General features: G+C 38.2%; 1 long non-coding RNA gene across 1 annotated transcript; it reads left to right on the plus strand.

Annotated features, from left to right (window-relative positions):
• The first annotated feature begins 637 nt into the window (after positions 1-637).
• On the plus strand, positions 638-3566 carry LOC114656773 (uncharacterized). Its single transcript, XR_003717084.2, has 2 exons — positions 638-731; positions 3041-3566. It is a non-coding gene; the product is annotated as an uncharacterized LOC114656773 (long non-coding RNA).
• The last annotated feature ends 16684 nt before the right edge of the window (positions 3567-20250 follow it).

Raw genomic sequence — 20250 nt, forward strand, 5'->3', positions numbered from 1 at the left:
TGTGTTCTGTTTCAGAAATCTGTGATAGATCTTTCCCTTTTTTGCCATTGAATTCTTGTTATGAAAGCATTTTTTGGCTGTCTGTAATCTTTGGGGCTATTTACTTTAAACTTTCCAGTTAGTCTGAGACAATGGAATTCTTATAAAATGATCATTATTAAGTCATAAGTGAGTGAGGGTGTGTATGCCCTGTGTCTAAGGATCTGTTCTCCTATGTGGAAAGTTGCTGTTACTGCCAGAATGGATCCTACTCTGTTGGGCCCTTGAGTACTCTGGGGGTGCTGGAAAATGGTGGACACTGCACTCTGACCTCCAAAGGTCAAGCAAACAAACAATTTCCCCTCAGGGATTAATAAAGTATATCAAATTATAATTGAAATCAAAACTCAATGATTGGCACCTTGTCCTGAGCTGATTCCTGCCTTGCACACACAGCCACCAAGATGATCTCCTGGTGAACATGCAGTATGGGTTAAATTCCCCTTGCAGTCTCTTCATTTTATTATTCATATGCACTTGTTTGGACTTTTTTTCAGTATTCCTTCCAAAAATAAATAACACCCAGTATCTCTGTTTGTTTTAAATTAGCTCATGTACTGTAGAGTTTCCAAGAGCCTCTTTTGTAATATGTGTACAAGGAAAGTAAACATCAGCACATTTGGTGCAGATCTTTTCAGGTTTGGAAAGCCATTTCTTTATTGCCGAGCGCGGGTCTGAGAAGTGAGAAGTGGGTACGTTTGATTAATTTAATCTATAGACCTTTGTTTAAGATGTAGCCAGTTTTGCTTTACAATTTGTTTTTAAGAAGGCCATAACATAAGCATTCTTGTTCATCATGTGTTAGTTAGTCTTCAGCTGCCATTTTCTGAAAAATAGACAACCTGCTCTTCAAGTGCCCCCTTTTCAATCAAAGTTTAAATCAGAAACCCAATTCTTGCTGTTTATTTAATCTGTTTAATGTAATGGTATATTTTAAGCATTCTCAAATTGTAACATCCAACTGTCAATGTGCATGATAACCTTTTAGGTTAGATGGTGTTTTTATTTAACTGATTTTATTGCCACTAATACCATTGTACTATGTTGATGAAGTAAGTAACATTACAAAGAGGTTTCCTGGTTTGTATATATATCCCGATATCTATTCTTTTACACAAGATATTTTGCATTTCTCTAATTTTAATGTGTTGCTGGATTATGCTCTCTCCTCTTGAAATTTGCCTTATCCTAACTGCCAGGAGTTTCATATTTTTTTATCATTTTATGGTTTTTCCTGATTATGTCTTTCTCTTACGGCCAAGTCATTCCCCTTATTTAGTGAAATATACATTTTTTAATGAGCTTTTTTTTAAATCATAGTTATCTTCCATATTCTTGGTGACACGTTCAGCTGTGTTATGACTCCTGTGTGGTTTTCTTAAAAATATTTTACAGTTCACTTTACTCTTAAGACACAAATAGAAAACAGTTTTGAGTGTTCAATGCAAGCACAATAATTCAGCTACTAAATCAAACTTAATAAAACCAAGCGTAATGATTTACTAAAACAAGTGTCCTACATTGCAGAATGACAGAAGCAAAGGAAATGCAACATTAGGTCAAAACTGCACCTGCTCCTTGTCATGCATATGCATCTGAATGAACTTTGTCTCAATCGCAGTCATTTCTCTGGCAAGTAGTTGTGATCTCTTTGACAGTGCCATCTTTTTCTCATTTTATTTTGGCTGTGTATCTGTTCTATTTGAACTTTTCTCAACTCCCTCAGATTGAATCCTCCCTTCTGGAAGCTCCTATTACATTACAGGAACTCTAACTATACTGAACTCCATAAAACCAAGCAAGGCTCTATGGCTGAATATGTTTTGTTTTTCTTTTGACCCTATTAAAAAAAAACTCTTCTTAGGGCAATTTTTTTCCTATATTTCTTTCCTTTATGTATTCTTGCATTACTACTACTACATCCACTATTCAGGAGTACTTCTTAGGAGTCTGCATTCTTTCAATGTGGGTAGTAACAACCTTTATATATTCTATAACTCTATGAAGGGCAGTGTGGCTTTCTACACTGTGGTTTGCTCAGCCACTAACACCACTTCAAGAGAGGTCAAACCAAATCAGCAAACTAATTAAAAGGGCAGTCTCAGTGAAGTAAAAGTGGATATCTGCAGTACTAAGAACCTACGCAACTCCAGGATATTTTTTCATTTTCCTTTCTGACCCAGATCTTTGACTATTTTAATACTTCTTGTTTGTTTTTCTTATTTAACACTTTCTCTCATATTATCTAGTCTTAACTTTGCTCTGGCTTTATGTTGGAAAAAAACACTAGACCAGGGGTTCTTAACTTGAGTTCCGTGGACCCCTAGGGGGTCCATGGATGGGTTTCAGGGGGTCCGTGAGGGTCAAATAAAAATTAGCATTTATATTCACTCTTCACTGTTGATTTCGAGTAGATTATGTAGTAGTAGCAGTAGTAATGGTAGTAGAAGTAGTAGTAGATCTGTTTTAATTTGCACAACAGGATTGTATTTCATAATTACTATTTGAAACTGGAAAAAATCAAACTCGCACTTAGAGGATCTGTGCAGAACATTTTCAAAACCTGGCAGGATCTAATCAATAACATTGATTCTGTCTTAATTTGCACAAGAGGATTGCATTTCATAATTATAATGAGTGGCCATTACTTTTTGCATTAAAAAAGGAGTGTTTTTTTAGATTGTTTACTTTAAAGTTTAATAATACTTTGTGTATGTCATATACTGTATGTATGAGGCAATCAAATCTTGATAAATAAAGTACATTATATTCAATGCATGCAAAGTTGTGTTTATGTGAATGTTTCTGTGGAAGGGGGTACATAGCTTTTACCAGATTCTTAAAAGGGTCCGTGACTCAAAAAAGGTTAAGAATCACTGCAGTAGACTATGTCATGCATGCACACCTGAGGATCACTTTCCTGGCTCTGTCGAAATGAAAGGTACAAACTCAGGATGAGAGGGGTCACTTTCACTAACACTATCTTCTTTGTCACTTGTAGTTCCGAGAGGTGGCCCCAGGAAGATGTCAGCGCGTGCCTTCAATCCTGCGATGGCACCCGTACCTCACTGTCGGGATGCAATAAACACAGGCAGCCCCCAGAAGATGGCAGCTCATTCTGGAACCAACTGAGACAGAGCTTCTGCTTTCATGCTATAATACTTGCTGGAGTGGATAAGATTTGCATTGAAAATTGTGCGACTTTCTTTTTGCTTTTGTTAATTTCTTGTAAGACGCCTGCAAATTAAACGGCATAGCCCAACTGGTGCTCCAACTATTTTTTCTGGCTCTCTCACAATCTGTCCATCGCTCACAACTACTTTACTTTGCAAGGATCTGTTAATGATTAATTATGTATTTTAAAAATATCATACTGATTTTCAGTTTTGTTGATGCACCTTTTACTTATTTTCTCTCCCATGCTCTCTATGAAAGGCTTTATTTGTACCATGTAATATAAATTAATTTTTTTGCAAATGTTACAGTCCTCAACAATGGCCAATAAATGGTATTTTAATTAAGATTTATTACTTACTCCAAATGAACATCCTTTATGGTGCTACGAAACTGATCAGGCGATGAAGTGCACAAAAGAGAGTTTCAGGAAAAGCAGATAAGTGCGGATTTGTGGAAACAGTTCCCATTTCATTCTCCAGCCCCTCAATTAATTTTCAGAGTAAGCTACCTTCTTTGGGAGTCTACCTGGAGATGTGGGTGAAAAATGAGACAAGACAGTAAGCGACTGTGCCCCCTTGTGTCCTGGAATGGTACTGCTGACCACTGATGAGCCTGGAAGATGACACTCTGACAAGCACGTGTGACAGTATATAATGCCATCATCATATATATTAAATGCATCATTACCATCTTAATTCTAGCAATATGTTTTTGCTTAAAAGTGTAAATGATATCCACACGCTTACTTAATGCTACACAAAATGTTTACAAACTGTGCTGCCCATGTGACATTTTGTTCTGCGTACCAAGTGATTACTGTTTCAGCCCATTTTGCTTGCAAATAACTTTGTGGTCAATACTGAGCATTTTTGAGTGATGTCAGAAATATATGAACAACAGAAACTGAAAATTATATGCCTTTGCTTTATAGGCATGTAAACACTGTTTTCTGTTTTTTTCAGTGATATTTATATTAGTCTTTGTGTTCGTTTATTTTTCTTTTCATGGTGTCAAACACTACCAACATCATTTGGTGTATTATGGGTGCATGCTTGTGTTGTGGGTTGTCTTGTATTTTGACTGCTACGCTTCTGCCTCTCTGGAAAACAAACTTAGTAGTCTAGTGCCCAAGCAATTGCTAATTTTTTAGTTAACTAGACTGTAATAATAATACAATTTATTGGTATAAAGTCTATGTCAGAATGACATGAAGAATACTTTGAAAAATAAAATGTAACTGGTAACTGGTCAGCAAGGAAATGACTTTTCCAGCAGACCAAGTTCTGGGTTGGGATCTAATTCCAAAAGCACTTGGCACAAACCACAAACCAAACATGGATAGGTCATGTGGATGTGTGGGTGTCTTAATGCACTCATACAGGTCCACTATAGATTCACCAGTCCACTTCTCTGGCATGTCTTTGAAATGTGAGGTGGTAAACCTAGGGTACCTGGTGGAAAACTCACATAGACAATGCTCAGCTTTGAACCTGGGACTACAGAGCTGTTAGGCTGTGATATGAACCACAATGCAACATGGTGAAATATGAGAAATTTCAAATTTATAGTATTATTAAAGATGGGTCACCTCATAGGAGTCACAAAGATGTACAGAAATAATGTAAAATGAAAACATTTTTGCATTGTTTTAAATGTTTAGAAATTATGGAAGAAAGCTAAGAAGGTCTAAACTCTGTATAGTCAGTGACCAGGCCTGCTTTTATCCCAGCTTCATGGATCTGAGTAGATTGTTGTAGACACAGAGCACACATGAAATGCATGTGTTCCAAATAATGATATATTATTTACCCTATACAACTCCAGGCACCGCAAACCAAGATAAACAAGACATGAGCTCAGAGAACATTTTACCTGAGTTGACTGCGGCACTGGAGTGGATGGGATAGCATGCTACTTGCTGCTTGCGCTGATCAACACATTTCCAAAACAAAAGATGCTAATGGAGAGGTGAGAAGGAATTTAAGATGGCCTCAGATTACGAGTTTTTTCTTAGTCTCCAGGGATTTATGTTAAATACTATTTTTTACAGCTTTGTTAACACTTATGTTTAAGTGCTGCAAAAATGCATTTATTACTCTTATGTAACAAGAGCTTAATAAAGTGTTCTTTTACTCTTAATTATGGTTCTAAAGCATCAGTAAAGTGGTTATTCATCTCCGTACAGTGTGACATTTGATATGATGGTAAAATTACTTATGAATATTAAGGCTTCACAAGAGCCTGCTCCTCTGTATCGAGAAGAGTCAGATGAGGTGGCTCGGGCATCTGATCAGGATGCCTCCTGGACGCCTCCCTGGTGAGGTGTTCCGGGCATGTCCAACCGGGAGGAGGCCCCAGGGAAGACCCAGGACACACTTGAGGGACTATGTCTCACGGCTGGCCTGGGAACGCCTTGGAATTCTCCCAGAAGAGGTAGAAGAAGTGGCTGGAGAGAGGGAAGTCTGGGCATCTCTGCTCAAGCTGCTGCCCCCGCGACCCGACCTCGGATAAGCGGAAGAGGATGGATGGATGGATGGATGTCTTATAATGAAGTATGCAATATCAGGAAACATATGTCTCACTTATGCGGCACAGTGGCGCAGTGGGTAGAGCTGCTGCCTCGCAGTTAGGAGACCTGGGTTCTCCTTGCGTGGAGTTTGTATGTTCTCCCTGTGTCTACGTGGGTTTCCTCTGGGTACTCCGGTTTCCTCCCACAGTCCAAAGACATGCAGGTTAGGTGCATTGGCGATTCTAAATTGTCCCTAGTGTGTGCTTGGTGTGTGGATGTGTGTGTGTGTGCATGCCCTGCCCGGGGTTTGTTTCCTGACTTGCACCCTGTGTTGGCTGGGATTGGCTCCAGCAGACCCCCATGATCCTGTAGTTAGGATATAGCGTATTGGATAATGGATGGATGGATATGTCTCACTTAAGCCACTGTTCCTAAGTGGAATATTTCAGTAGGCCATATTGCACAGATCGATAACCACTTTACTGATGCTTTGCAAGTATCACCTGTGGCCACCAGGGAGCACCAGAGAGCCCCAAACCCAAGACATAGTATAACACCAGACGTTATAGGAATACAAAAAAAGGTATTTATTCACACCAAGCATCTTTTCACAATCTTCCAGTAATCAGCAACATAAACAATACAAATATTCTGCAATTCTTCTTCCTCTCTACCTCCCGCTGAGTGTTGTCCACTGCCCCCTGGGCTTCCTTTAAAACCAGACCCGGAAGCTGCTTCCATCCAAGTCATCAAGACCATTTCTGTGTTGTGTGGAAACAAGGACAGGCCTCCCCCGGCAGCTCCTTCTGGTGGTCCCCAAAGACAGGGTTGCATTTCCAGACTCCAACTCCCATGTCACCCTGCAGGTGTCCTGATCAGGTTTAAGTTGGAGGGTGACTGCCAACTGTCGTGTTGGGAAATGATCTGCTCCTGTTGAGCCTGCTCCTTCCATTATGGCCTCCTGGCTGAGCATGAATCCTTCCTTTATCCCAGCCAGGATCCTTCATCTCTGGAATTTACACAGCAAATAAAGCCTTTGTTAAGGTCTTATTACTTAAGAGGAAATTCATAATAGATACATTTTTGCAATACCTAAAATGCTCCCATAAAGTGCTACCTAAAGTGTTACCATAGTTTTAAAATGAACCTTTATTAAAATTTGTAAGAAGTATCAAGTTAAACATAATCAGTTTTAACAATCTAATCTATAATTGCCTCAGCAGTCATAATAAAACTGACAGAAAGGTCTGTACAAAATTTGCCTTTGAATAAAAATGGCAGGATCGCTTCAACTATGGCAGAAAGATTTGTTGACAAGTGACCTCTGTCATCTATTGTTCAAAGCATCACTGATCTGAACAACTTTACACACAAAAAAAAGTCTGCAAAATGCAAACAGGCTGTGGAGACATAAAAACTGCTACAGGAAAGGTCCAACAGGAAAAGGATCCTCAGCCATCAACAGTGGCAGTGTAAAAAGCTGGCACCCCTTCAGAAACTGTAAGCATTTAAATTATCTGGGGTGACTTTCCAGACAAGTATCTGGACACATGCCTACCAGAAATGCCATCGCAGATGCTGTTTCCTAACTCTACAGCAATGCTGAGAGCTACTACTACACAGACCTTATGCTCTTAGACTTCTTATCAGGCGGTTTCTTCAGAGACAATGTGCAAATTGTGTGCTGTGGACACATCTGTTAAAAATGATTCAAGGTGTTCTTACAAACAAGACAAATAGCATAGAAAGGAGAAACACATCTACTTCTTCCAAAGCTTGGTATTTAGTATTTCTAAATGTTTATCTGTCACAAAAAGCACTGTTTATAAAACAGTGAAAATAATGGAGGAACCTCTAACTTAAAATCATTGACATGTTTTATACAGCATTTTTGAACTCTCCTACATACTGTGTTTCATAAAATGTTAAGAGTATACATTTTATATAAATTAAACAATGCAATAAAGAGCTACACTTTGTTTATTATAAATACTTTATTTTTTAACTTAAAGTTTACTTAGAATGTTACTGTAATTTTTTTGGTATTTTTTTCATTCAGTATATATATTATTACATTGGTAATGTTATTAAAAAATGACATTTTGGTTACATGTTCTGATTATTTATTCTTTTCAAATAAAACAGCTGTTTTGAGATTAAATGTGCTTAGTTTTATGGAGGAATGTTTTCTAGCACAGGATGACAGGAAAGCAAAGCCAGACTTTGAAGCACAGGCTGCAAGACAAAAACCAAACATGGACAAGACACTGCTTATTAACTAAGCACATTTAATCTCACACAAACACTTGACAGATTTAAAATCTACATTTAATATAATATATAAAGTACATCTTTAGTTTGGGGGTCATGACAAATTGCCCAGAGAAAAACCCTAAAATCAATAAAATATGTGCAAATTCCATCTAACTAGTGATTGGGTCTGGAACTGTGAGAGAACAGTGCTAACAGTGCAACTACAATTCATGAAAACAATGCACATATTTTACTTGCTAAATTGCAAATGGGATATAAACATGTCTTTTAAAATACACCCTACATCTTTGGAACAGTTATCCTTAAAGCAACCTCATTCTATTGCTGCAAACTATTTTTGCTATCCCTAAATTAAAGTAATGTACTATCAATTCAAATTAATATATCAATTGATATCATTTTGGATTTTGAGTCTACTTTTTAGAATACAGGGTGGAAAAATAATCATTTGCAACTTCCATGAATCTTTTCATATATTTTTTTATTATTTTAGAAAAGGAAGATCCAAACATGTTACAAAAAAATAAATCCATTTTCATTCAATGTCTCTTCTAAAGCCTCTTAAAGTCACTTTGAAATTAAATATCACCCACCTGCCCACTCACTGCCCCAATTACCACACAAAAGAAGCATGAAAAAGTAAATCATGAATTGAGGAAAGGTGGTGAATTTAATGGTACTAATTATTTTATGTCACCTCCTGTTAACTGAAGTCTGCAGGGTTCTGACTTTGTCACCATGGATTGTAAAAACAGGCAGCTTCATAAAAATGTCAACCGCTTAGGCCTGCTGGCACCAACAAACAGAGTGAGGCTGCCATCAAAGCTGAAGGCAGCAATAATGCTAATGTAGCATGGATGAAATGGGGGAGGGTGGCACCAGTAAAATGCACTGACTGCATGCATCAGGACTAAAGGAATGAGAAAAACAAAAAAAAAAACTGTGTAGCTTATGCCACACTTTCTAAAAGGACGTTTACTTTTTTATGCTTTCACCTAAATCAAAAATGTTTGTGGACAATAAAAAGGTATTAAAAAAACTGTAAAAATGAACTGCAGCCAGCACAATATTATGGTGAATTAAAAACTACCGTAATTATGACAATAAAAATAATGTAAATTAAACTTGCAGTAGGGATATTTCCAAGTAGTCTAAAATTAACAACATCATAAATAAAGTGAACAAAAAATCAAAATCAACCTGTATTGACACATGGTGAAGTAAAATCATGCTGTTTCTAAAACTACTCAATATTTGTAATAACCTTAAATAACCACAAATAGGTTAATGGACCAATAGATACATGTAGGCAGTCCCTATAACGAGCTGTTATCCTTAAAATTAGGTGTTCAATAGACCAAATATCTACTATATAATAAGGTATGTGTGTCCCGTCCCTCTAAGCAATCGGATTGGTCAGTTTGGTTTTGGTGACTTAATGAAAGAGGAAAAGCTGTATAAGGCATGCTGAGAGAGTTGCCTTCAAAAACAGCAAGTATAAAACCAGATAAGAGGTAAGAATGGTAAAATAATGACAGAGTCAGAAAAGCAGGCTTTACGATAACACACTCAAGAGAGAGAGCGCTGCTGAAGAGACGTTCATACATGCAAATACAGAAAAATTCCTATAGCAGTGAAGATGAAAAAGAAAATAATGCATATCTTAAATGTAACATGTCCTCTTGCACTTAAAATACAGCAAGGAAAAGTTACAATCATAAGAAAAGCAGTAGGACTTTGATAAAATGTCTTAATATACGGTAACTAGTCATTGAAATCTTCATGGAAAAAGTTATTAGGGTCTGAATGAATTGTTAACATCATGCCTCACACTAGGAGTGACTGAATAACTGTGAGGTGTGACAAACATAACACTTAGCACTTGGTTTGTCACACTACAATCCATCCCACTCTTGACATTCACACTGTTGTAACCAATGGTGGCCGGCCACAAACCCATGACATCTGAATTACAAAGGCCCTGAGAATAAGCTACATTTTTTTGTGCAGTGAGCAATTAGGACATTAGGACAGATCATGGTGTGACTTCATGACAAACTACTTGATGGATTTGCACTGTGAATGGATGGAGTGTAGTGACATTACTGCTCAAAAGCTGGAGGCTGAGTGAAAAGAAGCTTCTCAAGGCCTTTATGATCCAGAGCTACAGGTTCGCAGGTGGCCACCAGCAATTATCACAGTGTAAATGTCTAGTTTGGGATGGCTGATGGTGCAGTTCCATGAAGGTAAATCTTACATTTTTTCCACTTGGTCTGCCAGTCTTCCATATATTGTTTCAAACTGTTCCAAGACAAATGATATGGGCATGATGTTCAACATTTGCTTTGTCAAATGCCTATGAAGCTCAGCTTATTTAAGTGTTCCTGTAATTATGAAAGAATATTCTGTTCAGTTTCCTCCTGTGAAATTGTGACAATAGCACCAAACCCACAAAATGAGTGAAACAGATTTTACGCACCTAGGAGTTACATATTGAGATTACTTATTTGACTAAGTCTGTTTAGCCCCTAGTAGCTGCATTGAGGAATCAACATCTAGAGGATGCTATAGACTTTCAGCTGCCTACCAATGCCCCTATGAAAGAGATTTCACCTCTACACAAGTACGTCTGCAAGTTCCAAGATAAAAGAGACAGAGACATCAGGAAGTATGCCCAAGTAAGCTGAAACCCTCTACCAGCATCTTTGACCCAGTACCAACAAACTTTTTCAAAGAAGTCATGGATGTCCTAATTGATAATGTACGTAACATAGTGGACTCATCATTAGATATGGAGGTCTTCCCTGACTGTCTAAAGACTATAGTTGCTAAACCCTTGCTCAAGAAAAATTATCTTGACTCCTCTGTTTTCAACAACTTTAGACCAATTTCTAACCTACATTTCTTAAGTACTGCGGTGGGTTGGCACCCTGCCCGGGATTGGTTCCCTGCCTTGTGCCCTGTGTTGGCTGGGATTGGCTCCAGGAGACCCCCGTGACCCTGTGTTCGGATTCAGCGGGTTGGAAAATGGATGGATGGATGGATTTCTTAAGTAAAATTCTAGAAAAGGCTCTTTTTAAGCAGCTAAAATATTACTTGAAGTAAATATTCTATTCTTGATAAGTTTCAGTCAGGTATTAGAATATAGAACTTAGTACAAAAACTGCACTGGTTAAAGCAGTAAATGATTTGTGGGTTAATGTGGAAATAGGCCAAATATCTGTACTTATTCTCTTAGACTTGAGTGCAGCATTTGACACCTTGGACCATAGTATTCTTACAAATCACCTTAGTCAATGGGTGGGCCTCTCCACCAGCATCTTAAATTGATTTCAGTCTCATTTAACAGGTATTCTTTGTTAATTACAGTAATTGTATTCGAAGACCAATGATATTTTCTATGGTATACCACAATTATCTGTTCTGGGTTTGCTGCTGTTTTCAGTTTACATGTTTCCATTAGGTCAGATTATCTCAAAATACAAGGTGAAATACCACAGCTATGTAGATGACACACAGCTGTATTTATTGATAGCGCCTGATGACCCTGATGCTCTTGACTCTCTGATCAAATGTCTTAGCAGTATTTCATATTGGATGAGTAGTAACTTTCTCAAACTAAATAAAGAAAAAAGCAAAGGTCTTAGTGACTGACAAATAAGGAAATAGCGAGGGTATTGAAAATAAACTTGATCCCTTAGGTTTAAAAATCAAGGAGGAGATAAAGAATTTAGAGATAATCATTGACTCTAACCTTAACTTTAAATTACTAGGATTTTTTTCACTTTAGAAATATTGTTAGACTTCTTATAATATTACAAGACACTGAAAATGTAGTTCTCACTTTTGTTTTTTATTTGACTAGGTTACTGTAATGCACTCCTAACAGGACTACCTAAGAAAGATATCAATGAGTTGCAATTAGTGCAGAATACACCAGCCAGAATCTTAATTACAAAAAGAATATCTCACAAGTTTTAGCATTGTTACATTGGTTACCCATGTTATTCAGAATTGACTTTAAAATACTACTAAAGGTTTATAAAGCCTTAAATTATCTTGCTTTAGAATGCCTTATTTTAGAATCCCTGTTCCCCTACACTCTATGTCATAACCTTAGATCTTCAAATGGTGGTCTACTTATAAATCCAAGAGCCAAGAATAAAAGAAGTGGTGAGGCAGCCTTTTGCTGTTATGCACCTAAAATCTGGAATACTTTACCAAAAGAAATTTGCCAGGCTAATACTGTGGAACACTTTAAAGAACTGCTAAAAACCCATAATTTTAAGTTGGCTTTTTCTTTTAGTTATATTCCTAATAGACTATATGGGCATAGAATTATCATATTCTTCAGGGATCTGCAAACTGTACTAATCTCTACTTTTCTCTCTTGTTTTTTCCAGTTTCACTGTGATGGCGATCTGCACCACCACCACCTGGTCAATGGCAGCCACCCATGATGATGGAATAAAGACTTATGAAGTCTGAAAACAAAGAGGAATGAAATAAGAATATTTATGTTAGGGACAATGCCCAGTAGGGGCAGGGTGGTCTTTCGGCAATGGAACCCTTGAAGATTTTGTTTTTTTTTTCAGCCAACCTGTAGATTTGTTTTTATTTTTTTTTTGATCCTCCTGGCCATCTGGGGGGTATTTTTCGTACGTGGATTAGTCATTTAGCCAGATGTAATTGTTAACAATTTGGCCTGATCCTGGATCTGTCGGTTTTTCAAAACTCTTGCTGGAAGTGTTGTCATAGCAACACATCCTAATCCTCAAAACTGCTCGGAGCAGGTTTGTTCTACGTAAACAAGGATTCGTTTACACACGTAATCAGTGACGGTGCATGGAAGTCATCCAGTCATGGCTTTGCCGTTCATGAATGAGCAACCAATTGATATCGGTGTGCAAATTATAAGAAGAGAATTTCATATAGAGAGGGTTTTGCGCGATTGGCAAGATGCTTTATTGCTCCCGGAGGAAATTCTTTTCGAAAGATACCGCTTTAGCCGAGGGGGAATATTGTACCTCAAAGATTTATTAGCACCTTATATTCAAAGTCAAACTAGGCGAAGTCAGGCTCTCACAACCACACAGACAGTATGCATTGCTTTGAGGTTTTTTACAAGCGGCACTTTTTTATATACTGTAGGCGATGCGGAAAATCTAACTAAAAGTGCAGTTTGCCAGGCAATTCGTAAAGTCTGTTTGTCTCTGAAATATTTCCTTCGGGTTTTCATAGTGTTTCCTGGACACCTGTGTGTGCAGACAATAAAAGAGGCGTTTCATGCCATTGCAGGTAGGTAATACACAGGCTAAAACACCCACAGTTCCATGAAGAATCTCAATCAGCCTAACATTCTCATTACCAGGATTTCCAAATGTGATTGGGGCACATGGGACTGATCAGAGTGGAGTTTGATCAAACATTTGGAAAATGTACCTCTCCTCCTGATGAATAATCAGACACAGTGTCTTCATCAAATATTTGACCTTCGTCAATATCTCGTTGGTCAGACACAGGTTCAAGAGATATGACATTCCCTTCAACTGACCCAACAAAAAAGAGGGCTATATGGAACATACCTATGGCACACATGGAGGACAAATATATGCAATGACCATCCTTTACCTGAAATGAAGTGACCACTGCATCCTGCCACTGGTTCTGAGGAGGAGCTTCCCCCTGGAATGCCCTCAGAAACAGGGCGATGGGCATTTTGCTGGAGAGCCAACTCTTCTGCAGGGGTTAGGTCTGGACTGCGTGGACCTCCACCTGTTTTTTGCTTGTCTGCCTTCTTATTAGCTTTAAAATTAATGTTTTTTATATTATATATGATTCTTTATGTCAACAATTCTTTAAATAGTTGTATACCAATATTTACCAGTTTGAAGTATATTCTTGTACTTCATTTTAACCTGTTCCCATGTTCTCCTTGTGCTCACGTTTGATCTGGAATTATGACATATTAAATAATAATTAATCTGACACATAGGAAATGGAACGCTGCATTCAGTAAGTACAATGCACACTACTTCGCGTTTAATTTGTCGGCCACTTTTTGCCAGCCGTCTTTTCTGGTCTGGGCTGCTTTTGCAGTGTTACCCCTTGTGTATATTAAATCTTGAAATTCTTCATGTCCTTCAAATAAAAGGTCTTGTGCCGCGTGTGTGAAAAAAAAAAGTGCCGTTCTTTCATCATTTTGTTACAGCCTATCAAAGACTTGCTGATCATGTTTTCTAGACTCAATATATATGGGCTTTTCACTCAGCACAGGCGCGCATTCATCTCGTATGATTAGATCCAGCCATACTAATCTACTACACGGCTGCGTTTGAAAAACCGACCTATCCCGGATGAGTGTCACCGGCATTAACTCATCCAAGATGAGGTACCTGATCTTGGATGATTTAAGCGACGTACGAAAAATACCCCCCTGACCTTATCACTTAACTCATATATATGAGTATATAAAGATGGCACTCTTCTACGTTGTTTAGATTAATTTTTTTCTTTTTTAATATTATTGCCTTGTTTTCTTTTCTTGTAACTTTCTCTTTGACACCCTGTAAAGCACTTTGAGCTACATTGTTTGCATGAAAATGTACTATGTAAATAAGTACTGCAGTTATTGTTGACATGAAAATGTCTGACAGTGGTAATGATGTAACACTGCATCAATGCATCAAAAAGAAAAACAGAAGTCTTGTCTGGAAGTGCTTTGAGTTTCAGACAGGAGAATTTCAGTGTGTGATTGCAGGAATTGCACTTGCTACTAAAAAATACCTATATATATATATATATATATATATATATATATATATATATATATATTATAATATTGAGATTAATAAGTATCTATCTATCTATCTATCTATCTATCTATCTATCTATCTATCTATCTATCTATCTATCTATCTATCTATAGTTTTATCTAATTATTGAGTTAATTCAGAAACTGTAAGAGTGAAATAACATTACTGATCAAGTGAGGTGTAATTGTTTAACTTATATTGTTACATCTTTATGTGGAGAATAGAAAAGATAATAACTGTGAGGCTGGACCTCACAAGTATCCACAGTTATGTATATGACACTGGAATAGCAAAATTTAACATTTTAATACCACATGTAGTGTGGTAACAGAAACGCATAATCACTAAAACAGGAACTTAGCTGAACAAGCAAAACAGCATACTTCATCAATAATTCCAAATCTACAAACAGTAAATTTGCCTCATTCATTTGTTTTTTAAAGGCAAACTAAAGTTCATTAGTATAGCCTATAAGAGAAAGCATGCATGTCTTATACTTGAATGGTATGTTGAACAATGATGTCTCAGTTATAAATTTTTTTAGTACAGGTAACAACAGCCCAAGAAATTTGCAAATCCTGAAATTGTACACAGGCATAAGCAATAACAAAGTCTAGTCATTCATGTAAGAAACCTTGAAAACAGCAAAACAAAGGCTGATTTACAGGACGTCTGAAATAAAGGATTACTGTAAAACTGACATGTTCAATTTCAAACTGGAAGTTTAAGTTGTGACAAAATATGGAGGAACAGATTTGAAATGAAAGCCCCAGGAGTGTGTGGCATTTAACATTTGCATTAATTTGATTTATCTGATGAATATTGCTATTTATTAATATTTTAGCTAGCTAATGATGCAAATATGAATCTTACAATAACACACTTTGCAAACTTAATACAATAATTCTCTGATAAACACACAATTTTTAAAGCATGTTGTTACTAAAACAACTTTAATGAGTTTGTTTAGTGGAAATATCTTGAGTTATCTTATCATTCACTAATTCAGCAGTACAGATATTATAATGTATGAAACTGAATTTTTAGTATGGATTTTAAGCAGTATTTCTGAGAATGTCAAAGAATCAATGTAAAATTTGCACCTGCTAAGATAAATCAGGTAATTCCATCCATCCATCCATCCATTTTCCAACCCGCTGAATCCGAACACAGGGTCACGGGGGTCTGCTGGAGCCAATCCCAGCCAACACAGGGCACAAGGCAGGAACCAATCCCGGGCAGGGTGCCAACCCACCGCAGAATCAGGTAATTCATAATATGTAATTTATTATAAACTCAATAATAAAATCTCCCCAAGATCATAAATCTCTTATTTTTTTTGTTAAGCTGGGGTGGTTCTCTATCTCTACCACACATTAAAATTCAAATCCTGCATTGTATTTTGACATAAATTTGATTTACTACTTCACTTAAATGATAGATGGGTAACTACTTTTATAGCTGATGTTACTATTAGTATTTATAAATTTTATATGGTATTAAAGAAAAAGGCACAATATTGTTAACTTCAATAAAGGCAGGTACTTTACATTTACATTTACTTATTTTGCTGAGGCCTTTATCCAAGGCAACTTACAACATTTTAATAATAAGCCATTGGACTTCTGTTTTTGCCGTGGTATTGAATAGGTATTGTGTATTGTAAAATTTGACAGGTAGTGGTACTGAATACATTAGTTCTGGTATTGTGACATCCATGCACCATTCTGTTATAGAGTTTAACGGATTGTTTGTCTACCAAACATAATCACTTTCCTGGATATACTTAATGAAACAAGAAATGGAAATCATAACCCCATGTTATAGGAATGGAGAATAGCAAAGTACAAAGGATGTTCTTCACAGTTACTTTTTTTTTTTTTTAATTTCAACTCACGTGTAAGCAGTAAAATGATTTTTTAAGCTGGCCATGGTCAGGAGGTTGATCTCAGAGGTCCACTTACATAATAAAGAGATCCAGATGACTAAGATATGGGATGTGGTTAAGAAGACGGATGACGACATTCAAGGCCTGGTGTTGTTGACTGTTGAGATGAAATACAATTGACAACGACCCTGTTAAAAAAACAATGTCAATTCCAATTCAACATTCATTGACTGTTATAGCACAGTACTCCATAGTGGTAAAACAAATGCTGCTGTAACTAAACATAAAATATTAGGAAACAGCTGGTGGCCTAAGATACTGGGCAGCTCCTGTGAGGAAAAGTTGGTGGTCATTAAGATTTTAGGGACAATTCAAATAAGCCGAGTTCCAGATATGGTTGCTTCATGTCACAATGTAAAGGTTTCTGCTTATTGTGCAACATTCCTCTTAGTCAAGTTTTAGAATACAGGGTGCAGAACAATGGTGAAGTAAAAAATAGGGAATAAAATTACCTGAGGAAATGTTTTTAATAAAAATAGATAGATAGATAGATAGATAGATAGATAGATAGATAGATAGATAGATAGATAGATAGATAGATAGATAGATAGATAGATAGATAGATAGATAGATAGATAGATAGATACTTTATTAATCCCAAGGGGAAATTCACATACTCCAGCAGCAGCATACTGATACAAAAAACAATATTAAATTAAAGAGTAATAAAAATGCAGGTAAAAACAGACAATAACTTTGAATAATGTTAACGTTTACCCCCCCGGGTGGAATTGAAGAGTCGCATAGTTTGGGGGAGGAACGATCTTCTCAGTCTGTCAGTGGAGCAGGACAGTGACAGCAGTCTGTCGCTGAAGCTGCTCCTCTGTCTGGAGATGATACTGTTTAGTGGATGCAGTGGATTCTCCATAATTGTAGCCTGCTGAGCGCCTGTCGCTCTGCCACAGATGTCAAGCTGTCCAGCTCCATGCCAACAATAGAGCCTGCCTTCCTCACCAGTTTGTCCAGGCGTGAGGCATCTTTCTTCTTAATGCTGCCTCCCCAGCACACCACTGCATAGAAGAGGGCGCTCACCACAACCGTCTGATAGAACATCTTCAGCATCTTATTGCAGATGTTGAAGGACACCAGCCTTCTAAGGAAGTATAGTCGGCTCTGTCCTTTCTTACACAGAGCATCAGTATTGGCAGTCCAGTCCAGTTTATCATCCAGCTGCACTCCCAGGTATTTATAGGTCTGCACCCTCTGCACACAGTCACCTCTGATGATCACAGGGTCCATGAGGGGTCTGGGCCTCCTAAAATCCACCACCAGCTCCTTGGTTTTGCTGGTGTTCAGGTGTAGGTGGTTTGAGTTGCACCATTTAACAAATTCCTTGATTAGGTCCCTATACTCCTCCTCCTGCCCACTCCTGATGCAGCCCACGATAGCAGTGTTGTCAGCGAACTTTTGCACGTGGCAGGACACCAAGTTGTGTTGGAAGTCCCATGTATATAGGCTGAACAGGATCGGAGAAAGTACAGTCCCCTGTGGCGCTCCTGTGTTGCTGACAACAATGGCAGACGTACAGTTCCTGAGACACACATACTGAGATCTCTCTTTAAGATAGTCCACGATCCATGTCACCAGGTATGAATCTACTCTCATCTCTGTCAGCTTGTCCCTAAGGAGGCCCAGACCCCTCATAGACCCAGTGATCATCAGAGGTGACTGTGTGCAGATGGTGCAGACCTATAAATATCTGGGAGTGCAGCTGGATGATAAATTAGACTGGACTGCCAATACTGATGCGCTGTGCAAGAAAGGACAGAGCCGGTTATACTACCTTAGAAGGCTGGCGTCCTTCAACATCTGCAATAAGATGCTGCAGATGTTCTATCAGACAGTTGTGGCGAGCGCCCTCTTCTACGCAGTGGTGTGCTGGGGAGGCAGCATTAACTCTTTTAGGGCGGATGTCGATTTTTGTCAACACAAAGGGTTGAGGGCGTTAAAAGCTGTAAACATCGGTAAAACTCACTGTTACTGTTATAGATAGACCCTCTTTGCTGGGAGGACTATTAGACTTGTTGACTTGATATTGAATGCCTGCATATGCATGAATGGCGTAGTGGAAACAACATCTAGAATGGCAAAGACATCGAGTGAATGTACAAAGCAAAATACTCCATGCATATCCATCCATCCATTATCGTAACTACAGGGTCACGGGGGTCTGCTGGAGCCAATCCCAGCCAACACAGGGCGCAAGGCAGGAAACAAACCCCGGGCAGGGCGCCAGCCAACTGCAGGGCACACACACCCAGCACACACTAGGGACAATTTAGCATCGCCAGTGCATCTAACCTGAATGTCTTTGGACTGTGGGAGGAAACCGGAGTACCCGGAGGAAACGCATGCCAACACGGGGAGAACATGCAAACTCCACGCAGGGAGGACCTGGGAAGTGAACCTGGGTCTCCTAACTGCGAGGCAGCAGCGCTACCCACTGCGCCACTGTGCTGCCTCTCCATGCATATTATTTATTTATTTATTTATTTAATTTTATTTATTGTTTTTTATTGCTGAATCAGACTCTGACTTATCGGACTCTGATTTTGATGTAAGTAATCTGGAGATCGAAAATGAAAGTCAGGTCCCTGTAGATGATAGATAGATAGATAAATAGATAGATAGATAGATAGATAGATAGATAGATAGATAGATAGATAGATAGATAGATAGATAGATAGATAGATACTTTATTAATCCTAAGGGGAAATTCACAATGTATCAGCTGATTGGTCCCCAGCTGATCATGCAGTTGACGCGCCTACGGCAACATTTGCCCGGGAGGTCTACACAAACACTGATTTTGATGCAAATGATCTGGAAAGTGAAAACGAAAGACGGGTACCTACATCAGGTGATCTGCACACAGCTGATTGGTTCCTAGCTGATCGTAGTGCTGAACCCGCTCATGTAGCTGACATGCCTACAGCAACGTTCACCCTGGGAGGACTACACAAACATAGATAAGTGGGAGGCAAGCTGGCTACTGAACTCCACCAAACAACACAGCATGCTAGTGGACACTAGCCACTCGACTACTTCAGGCTTTTTCTCCAGAAAGTGCCTTTCAGCTTATGAGTAATGAGAAAACAGGTATGTAATAAGAATGTATTAAGTATGTCAATTTACACACTGAAGAGGCTCATGGAAAATAAAACAGAGTGATGCTGGTCAGAAAAACGCATTTTAGGTTGATTTATGTGTGAAACTACTGCTTCAAAAGAACTGAGTATTTTGGAAAAATATTCAGCCCTGGAACAAAAGGGAAAAAAAAAATTAGCCCTAAAAGAGTTAAGAGGAAAGACGCCTCACGCCTGGACAAACTGGTGAGGAAGGCAAGCTCTGTTGTTGGCATGGAGCTGGACAGTTTAAAATCTGTGGCAGAGCGAAGGGCGCTCAGCAGGCTCCTATCAATTATGGAAAATCCACTGCATCCACTTAATAGTATCATCTCCAGACAGAAGAGCAGCTTCAGCGACAGA

The sequence above is a fragment of the Erpetoichthys calabaricus genome, chromosome 8 (genome assembly GCF_900747795.2).
Source record: "Erpetoichthys calabaricus chromosome 8, fErpCal1.3, whole genome shotgun sequence".
Taxonomy (NCBI): Eukaryota; Metazoa; Chordata; class Cladistia; order Polypteriformes; family Polypteridae; genus Erpetoichthys; species Erpetoichthys calabaricus.